Source organism: Salvelinus fontinalis, chromosome 33 (genome assembly GCF_029448725.1).
Source record: "Salvelinus fontinalis isolate EN_2023a chromosome 33, ASM2944872v1, whole genome shotgun sequence".
Lineage (NCBI taxonomy): Eukaryota > Metazoa > Chordata > Actinopteri > Salmoniformes > Salmonidae > Salvelinus > Salvelinus fontinalis.
The window spans coordinates 35,365,087-35,375,773 of record NC_074697.1 but is presented as its reverse complement, the minus strand read 5'-3'; the positions used below and the strand labels follow the sequence as shown (position 1 = coordinate 35,375,773).

Sequence of the window (10,687 nt, the reverse complement as noted above, 5' to 3'; positions counted from 1 at the left end):
GTCAGTAAATAAATATCAATTACCGTCCCATTCTGATTTGCTTCTAACAGTACCAAAAATTAGAACAGGTCATGGTAGAAATGGTTTTAGTTACTTAGCTCCGTGGTCCTGGAATTCTCTCCTGAACATTTTAAAATGTGATGATCTAGTTTCGTTGGTGGAGTTTAAACGCTTGATCGATGTATATATTATAGAAGAGTGTAATTGTTTTTAGGCCAGCTGTTTAAGACGTTTGTGTTTTTAATGTAAAATGTTGTGTTAGTGTATGTAAGTTGTTTTGTCTGAAAGGTTGTTCCCTCTGCTGCTATTGGACCAGGTCTCTAGGAAAAGAGATGTTATCTCAATGAGAAAAAACCTGTATAAATAAAGGTAAAATAAATAAAAAATGTAAAGGTGGAATGGTATCAAATACATCAAATTCATGGTTGTCATGCGTCTGATGCCATTCCATTTATTCCATTCCAGCCATTATTATGAGCCGTCCTCCCCTCAGCAGCCTCCACTGATATGCAGTATATCACCACTACAGATACATGTGCAGCTATAGATATAGGTAGAGATATATAGAGATAGAAATAGACAGCCAGTTATACAGGAATTTAGTCTTGCTAAACATACCAGGGCCAAAGCACCAATATCCACTACTCCAGACATGATCTATTGCATTAACTCTGACTGAGCAGTTGACCAATCTTCTGGGTTCTGCTCTGCTCTGTGGAGACAGAGTATTTTACAATGGGTTTGCCAGTAGAACATCATTCAAAGCAAATTGAAGTTCGGATGAAAATAACTTTGGGCGTTAGACAGGAATTCTGCGAGGAATTTCTCTCCATGACGGCATGAAAAGATCATTGACTGTGGACAAAGGGGGTATTGTGTACGGCCATAGGGGGCAAAAGGGCGGACAACCACGTGTGTGAGGGTCTGTGTTCGTGAGTATGGGGGAATTGGACACAGAGGACCTATATAGTTATATTCGGATGTGAAGTGTTGGGTTTTTCCACTCCCCTTAGTAGCAGCAGCAGCAGATACAAGGAGAAATGCAGTCAGTCTGCTCTATAGATCTAGAGAGAGAGATTGAGTTGGACTGCAGGAATATTGACAGGAAAGAGACACATTCCTCTAGAATAGAACACAGGCCTCTTCCCTCGTACACATAGGTTGAGTCCCAAATGGGACCGGCCCTGGCCCCAGTCAAAAGTAGGGAGCTATATAGGAATAGGGTGCCATTTGGGATGCATCCTCATACCCTGCTGCAGAGAAGCTGGCTTCATCCTCATACCCTGCGCAGAGAAGCTGGCCTCATCCTCATACCCTGCTGCAGAGAGGCTGTCCTCATCCTCATACGCTGCTGCAGAGAAGCTGAGTTCATCCTCATACCCTGCTGCAGAGAAGCTGAGTTCATCCTCATACCCTGCTGCAGAAAGGCTGGCTTCATAATACCCTGCTGCAGAGAAGCTGGCTTCATCCTCATACCCTGCTGCAGAGAGGCTGTCCTCATCCTCATACGCTGCTGCAGAGAGGCTGTCCTCATCCTCATACCCTGCTGCAGAGAGGCTGTCCTCATCCTCATACCCTGCTGCAGAGAAGCTGGCTTCATCCTCATACCCTGCTGCAGAGAGGCTGTCCTCATCCTCATACCCTGCTGCAGAGAGGCTGTCCTCATCCTCATACGCTGCTGCAGAGAAGCTGAGTTCATCCTCATACCCTGCTGCAGAGAAGCTGAGTTCATCCTCATACTCTGCTGCAGAGAGGCTGTCCTCATCCTCATACCCTGCTGCAGAGAAGCTGAGTTCATCCTCATACTCTGCTGCAGAGAGGCTGTCCTCATCCTCATACCCTGCTGCAGAGAGGCTGTCCTCATCCTCATACGCTGCTGCAGAGAGGCGGTCCTCATCCTCATACCCTGCTGCAGATAAACTGGCTCATTCCTTCACTCTGTGGACCAGGAAAACCCTGCTAGATATTGGACCACAGTCACAGTTCTGTAGGCCTACTCTGCCAAATGTTTATACAATACAAAATGGGTCTGGGAATGTTGTACACTGTAGCAACTCATTGGTATGGACTCTCTTTGACTGGCTATAAGCAGTTGAATGGGACCCACACACATTCCCACACATCCGTAGCTGGAGTCTCACTGCAATGCCATCAGATCGAAAACATGACGAAGACCCCTGGACAAGCTTCCTGGGAATTCAGGGTGAAACTATACAAACTCCCAGTAGCTCCCAGTCACTCCCTCCCACAGTCTGCTATATTACCAGTCACTATGACCAGGTAACCCCCAGACATGGTTTCAAATAATATTTGCAATCTTTCCAATGCTTTGAGTGTTTGTTCTAGCCTGTCTGGAGTGCAAGATAGAGGGGGTTTCCCACCTATCTTGCACTCCAGTCAGGTAAGCTCAATCAAGAACAGATCAAGTATTTCAAATGATTTCAAATAGTATTTGAACCCAGGTGTGGTAGCCCAGTCCCTCCCTCTCCCAGCCTGCTACGTCAATGAAGCTGGCCAGCTGGAATGCTCCAGCCAGGAGAGACAGGCCACAACAGGGCATGGAGGAGGTCGGTTCACTGGACAGACTTTAATACCACTGTGTGTGACAAAAGGTTGAGTGCATTGATTGTACCCGAACTTTATGGGCCAGTTTTGCGGACATCCTGGAATAAATAGCATGCTCAATGAAGAATCTCCTTTGAAACAGAGTTTTAGTCCATGACTAAGCTCAGAAAACTTGGAAATGTGCATCTGGACACTGCACCTGTCCACTCAGGTCAGAGTGCTATCGTCGTCTGAAGGGAGAAGATGAATGTTTCTGAGGACTTTTTATTGTCGACAATAACACGAATGTTTGAATGCTGTGCGTGCATGAAAATAACCACAACAATTAGATTGAAAGTAATTTGGACTACCACAATCATATAAACATCCTCAAATAGAAACAGCTGTGTCTGCGTGTGTGTGCATGTGGTGTTGACCAAGTGTTCAGTATGGGCCTCAACATTATGTTCTAACCGGACAGAACTATAGTGGGCAGAACCAAACCAATCAGTTATAAGTATATAGTGGGAGAGGGCATTCACAGCCGCCCGCTCAGACGGGTGACGGCATACCAGCCAACCTTTTTTACATGGTCCGTCATTTCTCCGGATTTAGCGAACAATAGCTTTTGCATCAGACCGTTATAATGTACAGTGGGCCCGAAATTATTGGATCCCTTGATAAAGTTGAGCTTAAAAGACTATAAAAAGTATACAAATAATAATAATAGTAATAAAGTTTTATTGTCACAGACACCAGCTAGCTGCAGTGAAAGTAGTATGGCGCCTTGCTCAAGAGTACATCAATAGGTTTTTTCACTTTATCGACTTGGCTATTCGACCCAACAGTCTAACAGCTAGGCTACCAGTCACCCACACTGCCTGGAGTTTCATAAACGCCATTGGCACTTAGATTGGAACTGGTGCTATGGTCAGATGACATGAAAATAGAGTTTTTTGGCCACGCACACCAGTGGTGAGTTTGGCGTTGAAAAACAGAACGATATGCAGAAAAGTACCTGATACCTATGGTAAAATATAGTGGTTCTTTCTCTGAGCAATTGTATTAGTATAAAATAATATAAATGTTTTTTTTGTATTCAATATAGCTTTTTGCTCCTCTTTATCAAGGGATCCAATAATTTGGACCCCACAGCAAATTATCAGTGAATAATGTGTGAGGTTTACAAAGGACAAAGTAAATATTGAGTCTCTAGGTTTGGCAATCTCTATTCTTAACCCTAACCTTAAGAATATGATTCCACAAAGTAAATGCCTTCTCCTTTATAGCAGGAAAAAACTGTTATCTTCTCAACAGAGAATTGGTAGTTACAGTCTTATCCCATCGCTGCAACCCCCGTACGGACTCAGGAGAGGCGAAGGTCGAGAGCCATGCATCCTTCAAAACATGACCCCGCCAAACTGCACTGCTTCTTAACACAATGCTCGCTTAACCTGGAAGCCAGTTGCACCAATGTGTCGGAGAAAACACCGACCACCTGGTGACCGTGTTAGCGTGCATTGTGCCCGGCCCACCACAGGAGTCGCTAGAGCTCAATGGGACAAGGACAACCCTGGGTCAATTGTGCGCCGCCTCATGAGTCTCCCGGTCGCAGCCAGCTGCGACACAGCCTGGGATTGAACCAGGATCTGTAGTGACAAAGCTAACAATACGATGCAGTGCCTTAGACTGCTGCGTCACTCGGGAGGCCCCCAGAGAGAACCTTTCAGATCCTTTATATGACTGTGACACCCATGAGTCATAGAAGAATTAGACTCATGAAGACAAAAAGAAAGGTCAGATCCAACACGACAACATACCATATTTTCTGCTATCATCATCCCTGATCTAAATAGCTGACACACACTAGACATCTTTGATCTGAGCAGTTAGACCCAGGCACATGATTCTACAGGCCTCTTCCTCCTCTACCCAGATCATCACAATACCTCCACATGAAACAGAGCTGAACCATACCTCCACAGAACCACACAGTCTAGATGCATCCTGTGAGCAGATAATGGCAACAGAGTAACCAAGGCTTAAGGTCAAGTCAGTCATTGTTTGATCATAAACTCATTCATACTGTTTACTGTGCTGGCTGTTGCCAGGGACATTATCTTCTACTAACAGATGTCATATTGCTTAATTGTTTGGTTAGTTCCTCTAATGTATTGCTACAGTGCCTTCAGAAAGTACTCATAACTCTTGACTTATTCCACATGTTGTTGTGTTACAGCCTGAATTCAAAAGGACCATATTGACAAAGTGAAAAATGTATTGAAAATTAAATACAGAATATCTCATTTACATTTACATATATCTCATTTACATAAGTATTCACACACCTGAGTCAATACATGTTAGAATCACCTTTGGCTGTGAGTCTTTCTGGGTAAGTTTCTAAGAACTTTGCACACCTGGAGTGTACAATATTTGCACATTATTCTTTAAAAAATGATTCAAGCTCTGTCATGTTGGTTGTTGATCATTGTGAAATTGTGAGTGATTCCTTGTATTTTGATGTTGGATCCCGCGACTCAGTTGGGCTCAGTTGCTGTGAACGCTACTATGTGGATATAATGAAGCAACACCTCAAGACATCAGTCAGGAAGTTAAAGCTTGGTCGCAAATGAGTCTTCCAAATGGACAATGGCCCCAAGCATACTTCCAAAGTTGTGTCAAAATGGCTTAAGGACAACAAAGTCAAGGTATTGGAGTGGCCATCACAAAGCCCTGACCTCAATCCCATAGAAGATTTGTGGGCAGAACTGAAAAAGCATATGCGAGCAAGGAGGCCTACAAACCTGACTCAGTTACACCAGCTCTGTCAGGAGGAATGGGCCAAAATTCACGCAACTTATTGTGGGAAGCTTGTGGAAGGCTACCTTTGACTCAAGTTAAACAATTTAAGAGCAATGCTACCAAATACAAATTGAGTGTATGTAAACTTCTGACCCTCTTGGAATGTGATGAAAGAATTAAAAGCTGAAATAAATCATTCTCTCTAGTATTATTCTGACATTTCACATTCTTAAAATAAAGTGGTGATCCTAACTGACCTAAGACAGAGAATCTTTACTAGGATTATATGTCAGGAATTGTGAAAAACTGAGTTTAAATGTATTTGGCCAAGATGTATTTAAACTTCCGACTTCAACTGTAACTTAATTTATGTCCCCCTAACTGCCCTGAATACCTCTGTTGATCCTACGGCTATTGTATGTAGTAATCATGTGCCTATGAACCAGAGTAAAACTGTTAGCACGGAGGCGGTTGACTGGTTGACTGAATACAAATTGTCGCTACATTTGGGAAAAACTGAATCGATTTTGTTTGGAACAAAACATAGATTGCTTAGGGCTGGCAAGATAAAAGTAAACTGTGCAGGCAAGGAAATTGAATCTAAAACAAGTGTTTTATCTTGGTGTGTCCCTAGATCAATCCCTTTCTGGAGACCTGACTGCTGCTAAAATTCTTTCTAATATGGTGAACAAACAGATATCGTAACACTAGAAATTTTAACATCAAAGTGAAGAAATTCCTTGTCTCTACCTTGATTCAGTGTCATTTTGATTATGCCTGCTCTGCTTGGTCTAGTGGGCTATCAAAAAAGCTGAAATTGAGAAATAATGTTATCAGGTATATGCTGAATGTCCCCCCTAGGACCCCATATAGGGGTACAGGTGTTCCAGGAAGTGGGCTTGTTGGCTTTTTTTTTTAACTAGGCAAGTCAGTTCAGAACAAAATCTTATTTACAATGACAGCCTAGGAACAGTGGGATAACTGCCTTGTTCAGGGGCAGAACAACAGATTTTTACCTTGTATGTTCGGGGATTCGATCCACCAACCTTTCGGTTACCGGCCCAATACTCTAACCACTAGGGTACCTACCTATGGATTGCAGAGTGGACCAACTTAAACTTAATAATATGTTTAACATCTTAAATGATTGTGCCCCGGGTTATATGAAAAAACACATCTATATGGTCTATAACCAACTTAGTTTGTATTTGTATTTGTATTTATTATGATCCCCATTAACTGCTGCCAAGGCAGTTATACAATTCTAAGAACATTACAACACATTCATTACAGAATTCACAACACACTGTGTGCCCTCAGGCCCATACTCCACTCCCACATATCTATAATGCAAAATCCATGTCTACGTGTGTGTATACTATGTATGTTATCATGTGTTTGTATGCATGTGTCTGTGCCTATGTTTGTGTTGCTTCACAGTCCCTGCTGTTCCATAAGGTGTATTTTTATCAGCTTTTAAAATCTGATTATACTGCTTGCATTAGTTACCTGATGTGGAATAGAGTTCCATGTAGTCATGGCTCTATGTAGTACTGTGCGCTTCCCATAGTCTGTTCTGGACTTGGGGATTGTGAAGAGACCTCTGGTGGCATGTCTTGTGGTGGCATGTCTTGTGGTGTCCGAGCTGGGTGCTAGTAGTTTAAACAGACAGCTCGGTACATTCAGCTTGTCAACACTTCTTACAAAATCAAGTAATGATGAAGTCAATCTCTCTTCCACTTTGAGCCTTGAGAGATTGTCATGCATGTAATTAATGTTAGCTCTCCGTGTACTTTTTAGGGTCAGCCGTGCTGCAGTGTTCTGAGCCAACTGCAATTTTCCCAAGTCTCTCTTTGTGGCACGTGACCACACTACTGAACTGTAGTCTAGGTGGGACAAAACCATGGTATGTAGGATCTGGCTTTTTGATAGTGTTGTTAAGAAGGCAGAGCAGTGCTTTATTATGGACAGACTTCTCCCCATCTTAGCTACTGCTGTATCAATATGTTTTGATCATGACAATTTACAATCCAGGTTTACTCCAAGCAGTTTAGTCACCTCAACTTGCTCAATTTCCACATTATTCATTACGAGATGTAGTCGAGGTTTAGGGTTTAGTGAATGATTTGTCCCAAATACAATGCTTTTAGTTAGGGAAATATTTAGGACTAACTTATTCCTTGCTACCCATTCCGAAACTAACTGCAGCTCTTTATTAAGTGTTGCAGTCATTTCAGTCACTGTAGTAGCTGACGTGTATAGTGTTGAGTCATCCGCATGCATAGACACACCGGCCTTACCCAAAGCCAGTGGCATGTAGTTAGTAAAGATTGAAAAAAGCAAGGGGCCTAAACAGCTACCCTGGGGAATTCCTGATTCTACCTGGATTATGTATGAGAGGCTTCCATTAAAGAACACACTCTGTGTTCTGTTAGACAAGAAACTCTTTATCTACATTATAGCAGGGGGTGTAAAGCCATAGCACATACGTTTTTCCAGCAGCAGACTATGATTCATAATGTCAAAAGCCGCACGGAAGTCTAACAAAACAGCCCGCACAATCTTTTTATCATCAATTTCTCTCAGTGCTGTGCTTGTTGAATGTCCTTCACTATAAGCTTGCTGAAAGTCTGTTGTTAATTTGTTTTCAGTAAATAGCATTGTATCTGGTCAAACACCATTTTTTCCAAAAGTTTACTATGGGTTGGTAACAGGCTGATTGGTCGGCTAATTGAGCCAGTAAATCTTGCCAATGAAAAAATGAATGAGCCATCTGATTCAATGAATGATGGAGTTGAGTTTGCCTTTTTACCCAAAACTAAATTTAAGGTGCTCCACAGTGTCACGGATCCCCCCGCTACTGCTGCTCATTCTGTTCACCAGTTCCGGAGGTCGACGTCACCGGCCTTCTAGGGTGTACTGAACGGTGTCATTACGCACACCTGGTTCCAATTCCTCACTGATTGTGTTTGAATAAATGTGCCCTTTGTTTCCCCATTGGGGTGTCGATTATTGTTCCCATGTCCGTTGGTCTTGTGAGTGCCTATGCACTGTCTCAGCCTGTGCTGCGTGTTTTGTGCATTGTGTATTACGGGTCTCGTCCCATGTCGTTCTACGAGGTTTACCCTCGCTCTTTTGTTTGGGTACATCCCAGTGTTTTGTATACGTGTTTGTTTTGGGTGTATTAAAAACCCAGATGATGTATTCCTGCGCCTGTGTCCAAATCCTTTATACCAGCGTGACAGAATAATCGACAATTAAGGGAGACAGTGGGAATGGTCCATCCGACGACGCTGCGACTGGTGCGTCCGGCGCCACCGCAACTTCAGCAGCTGCAACTGGGCCATCCGACGTTGCCACAACTGGTCCGTCCGACGACTCAACTTCAGCTGCTGCAACTGGGCCATCCGACGTTTGGTCTTCGTCCCCGTGCCTTTACAAAAACTAGTACGCATTCCTGCGCCTGTCTCCCGACCCTTTATACCAACGTGACACACAGCATTTTACTATCATTCTTTATATCATTTATTTGTTTCATAGTATAGTTTATTTTTCTTTTGTTTAGTCACATGATTTCTCAATTTGCATTACGTTTGCCAATCGGTTATGCTGCCAGACTTATTTGCCATACATTTGCCTCATCCCACTCAAGCATAAAACTGTCCAATTCCTCATTCCCCCCAAAGGGATTTAACAGTTTTTACAGTCATTTTCTTAATGGGTACATGCTTATTAGTAACTGGAATAAGCAATTTCATAAATGTGTCAAGTACAGCGTCTGGTTGCTGCTCATTATACACCACAGACCAGCAAATATGCTTTACAACATCAACATAAGAATCACTACAAAACATATTGTATGACCTCTTATACACGATATTAGGCCCAGCCTTTGGAACTTTGGTTTTCCTAGATATGGTTACTATATTGGGATCACTACATCCTATGGATTTGGATACTGCGTTAAAGCAAATTTATGCAGCATTAACAAAGATGTGATCAATACATGTTCATGATTTCCTTCATGTGCTGTTTGTAACTATTCTGGTAGGTTGATTGATAACCTGAACCAGGTTGCAAGCACTGGTTAGTTTGAAGTTTTTTCCTGAGTAGGCAGCTTGATGAAAACCAGTCAATACTTAAATCACCCAGAAAATATACCTCTCTGTTGATATCACATTCATTATCAAGCGAGAGGGGACCCGGAAGAGACACACACAAAGGTACAGACACACGCATTGGCACATAAGCGCTAGCACACACACTCTACACACACGTACATTGTAATATTATTTTATGGTGGTATTATACATATTGTATTGTAGATATGTAGTTGTGCAATAATGTTATATGATGTACTGTTTTATATTTAGTTGTATATGTAGTGTAAATGCCTTAATGTGTTTGGACCACAAGAAGAATAGCTGCTGTCTTGGCCGATTTAAGTCAAACCTGTAACCATGCCACTCAGGAACATTCAATGTCGTCTTGGTAAGCAAGTCCAGTGTATATTTGGACTTGTGCTCCTGCTGAAAGGTAACTTTGTCTCTCAGTGTCTGTTGGAAAGAAGCCTGACCCAGGTTTACCTCTAGTATTTTGCCTTTGCGTAGCGCTACTCCGTTTCTTATTATTGTAATAAACTCCCCAGTTCTTGCCAATGACAAGCATACCCATAATACGATGCAGCCACCAACATGCTTAAAGATTTGAAGAGTGGTACTCAGTGATGTGTTTTGTTGGATTTGCAGTTTTACTTCAGTGCCTTATTGCAAACAGGATGCATGTTTTGAAATATTTGTAATCTATACAGGCTTTCTTCTTTTCACTCTGTCAATTAAGTTAGTATTGTGGAGTAACTATAATGTTGTTGATCCATCCTTAGTTTTCTCTTATCACAGCCATTAAACTTTGTCATTGTTTTAAAGTCACCGTTGGCTTCATGGTGAAATGCTAGAGCGGTTTCCTTCCTCTCTTGTAGTGACTAGGTGTATTGATACACCATCCAAAGTGTAATTAATAACTTCACCGTGCTCAATGAGGTAATATTCAATGTCTGCTTTTTTGCAAGGCATTGGAAACCCTCCCTGGTCTTTGTGGTTGAGTCTGTGTTTGAAATTAATTTCTCGACTGAGGGACCTTACAGATAATTCTATGTGTGGGGTACAGAGATGAGTCATTCAAAAATCATGTTAGACACTATTATTGCAATTTATTATGTGACTTGTTAAGCATATTTTTATTCCCTACTTATTTAGGTTTGCTTTAACAAAGGGGTTGAATAATTATTGACTCAAGACATTTCAGCTTTTCATTTTTAATTATTTTGTAAACATTTCTA

At 42.0% G+C, this 10,687-nt stretch overlaps 1 protein-coding gene across 3 annotated transcripts in view; it reads right to left on the bottom strand.

The window, feature by feature from the left end:
• Nucleotides 1-10,687, bottom strand: part of LOC129832129 (stAR-related lipid transfer protein 13-like) — a 133,592-nt gene that overhangs the window by 51,089 nt on the left and 71,816 nt on the right. The window lies entirely within an intron of this gene.